This window comes from Manduca sexta, chromosome 28 (genome assembly GCF_014839805.1).
Source record: "Manduca sexta isolate Smith_Timp_Sample1 chromosome 28, JHU_Msex_v1.0, whole genome shotgun sequence".
Lineage (NCBI taxonomy): Eukaryota > Metazoa > Arthropoda > Insecta > Lepidoptera > Sphingidae > Manduca > Manduca sexta.
This window is the reverse complement of record NC_051142.1, coordinates 7,760,306-7,763,204: the sequence shown is the minus strand read 5'-3', so window position 1 is coordinate 7,763,204 and position 2,899 is coordinate 7,760,306.

The window sequence follows — 2,899 nt, the reverse complement described above, 5'->3', positions numbered from 1 at the left end:
ATGAAATTCTATACACATGTGGGTCGTCACTTTATTTATTACATATTATATTGAGCGTTTATAATCTTTATTATCTTACTAACCGTTCGTGCTGCGGCGCGGCGTTGCCTACGTTTTTTTGTGTTATCAGAAATGTTTGTTTCGACTAAAATCCCAGCGCGTCTTATACTGCCCACGGTATAAGGAGTGTGTTGCCCACGATAGTGTGATAATTGATCAACTTTAAGAGAATAAGATTCATACATAGTTTGAATTTTCACAAAGACAAAAATACCGCTCACCTCTATTATGAACACTCTTTTAGTTATACACTGTTTATTACGTCTAATCGCAAATGTATTAAGACTATCTTATCCCTGTTAATGGCGTTCCTTCTAATCGGTTCTGCATTTTGCTGTCTCATCCAATTATATAATTATTATACTCTTGTTATGAAGTTTAATAACTTTAATACATAATATTACCTAATATGATGCAATAAATTTCTAAAGAGAATAATCATCGACCTTTGAGAAAAGTATTTTTTTATTGATCTTCAACTCAATGCACACCGATATACTTATAGATATGGTTAAGTGCAATTGTGGTTATAGGTGAAGACTGCATGCAAATTATATATAACAAAAAATAATGTTTTTAACATTAGTAATATACCATTACTAGCTTTTGCCCGCGGCTCCGCCCGCGTTATAAAGTTTTTCAGGCTAAAGTTTTCCATTATAAAAGTAGTAGTTTCCCGGGAGCCTATGTTCTTCCCAGGGTCTCAAACTGTCTCCATACCAAATTTCATCTTAATACGTTGGGTAGTTTTTGAGTTTAACACGTTCAGGCAGACAGATGCAGCGGGGGACTTTGTTTTATAATATATTTTTTAGAACTTTTTAAGAGGAACAATCCCGTCATACATCATTGTTGCATAACTTTAACCGTTTACGCAGCGCACGCAACGGAAGCTCTCAAAACTAATAAATTGTCCCCGTTTTTACAACATTTTTCATTACTTCTCCGATCCTATTGGTCATAGCGTGATGATATATAGCTTATAGCGGTCCACAAATAAAGGACTATCCTACACAAAATGATTTTTTCAGTTGAAACCGGTAGTTCCTAAGATTAGCCATTACTGCTCCGCTCCTATTGGTCATAGCGTGATGATATATAACTTTGAGCACTCCACAAACAAAGGACTATTCAACACAAAAATATTTTTTTAGTTCGAATCGGTAGTTCCTGAGATTAGCCATTACTGCTCCGCTCCTATTGAATACAGCGATGATATATAGCCTATAGCACTCCACAAACAAAGGGCTATCCAATGCAAAAAGAATTTTTCAGTTTGGACCGGTAGTTCCTGAGATTAGCCATTACTGCTCCGCTCCTATTCGGTATAGCGTGATGATATATAGCCTATAACACTCCACGAACAAAGGGCTATCCAACGCAAAAAGAATTTTTCAGTTTGGACCGGTAGTTCCTGAGATTAGCGCGTTCAAACAAACAAACAAACAAACTCTTCAGCTTTATATAATAGTATAGATAATACTGTGAAGACTAAACATAATTAAATAATTAAATTAAAATGAATAATTTTAATTGTTACAATAAAAAAGTCATAGTCACTAATTTACTATTAAATAAAGCCTAAAATTTAAAGTAAAGAATTAAATCAATTTATATCGGATTCAAAGTTTAAAAAACATAATAAAATAATTCTAAAAATTATAATATTCCTAATACAAACAATAATTAATTAAAACAAAGCAAGCTTCCACGAATATAATTTTCATTGTAGTTCCAACAACGAATTTAAGAAATTATAGTTAATACATAATTTTGGAAATAGGATAAAAAAATTAACTAAATTACATTTCTATTTTGATATATTACATAAGTTAGCTTTTTTTTAAAAAAAAAAATACATACAACCGGATTAATAAGAGTTATATGTGAATCTTCCGTTAAATAGGTTTCTATAATATTTTGCATTGCAGGATCTAGATTCAGCAACGCAAAATATTTTACTTTATTTTATATTAATTGTCTATTTTTATTTGTATTGTATTTTTAGTAAAGTTTGTTAATTAAATTTTTAATTGAACGTGTTAAAATAATTTGATTATATTCAACATGTATACGTTTGTGTTATTATTTTTCATCACAATGAACATGAAATGCTTTTCCCTCCCCTCCTGAAAGCTGCGTCACGAATTAATTTAAACACGGAGGGACCGTGTCGTGCGAATTTTTACTTCTGTTAATATCCCTGCGGAGTGCGGTAGTACTGCAACGAAATTTAAATATATTTAAAGTGAGGACAGACAAAACTATGACTTAATTCAGACCAGCATTAGTACATTTTAAGAATTGTTATAGATTAATGCTATGAACTGTTGATCCAAGATTAATTATTGTATGTAAATAGTGTAATAAAATTTACTTAGCAAGGAATGGCGAAATGGTGTGATAATAAGTCTGTTTAAAAAATTAAAGCCTACGCGGTGTATAGGTATAGTATAGGGCGCTGTAATTGGGTCATATTGAGATATTAACTTTATAATGTTTGTCAGATACACAAAGCTAAAAAGAAACTGTAGAAACCGATGCAGAAAACTATGAATTTGCCAACACTATCCGTTCGGGCGTATTGTGCATCTTTATAGTATTGTTTGTGAATATGGGTGTCAGTGCATACTGTAAAACTTCATTATCATCTGTTAGGGGCAAAATATTAATAATATCAGCCCTGTATTATATACTTGCCCACTGCTGAGCACGGGCCTCCTCTACTACTGAGAGGGATTAGGCCTTAGTCCACCACGCTGGCCTAGTGCGGATTGGTAGACTTCACACACCTTCGAAATTCCTATAGAGAACTTCTCGGATGTGCAGGTTTCCTCAC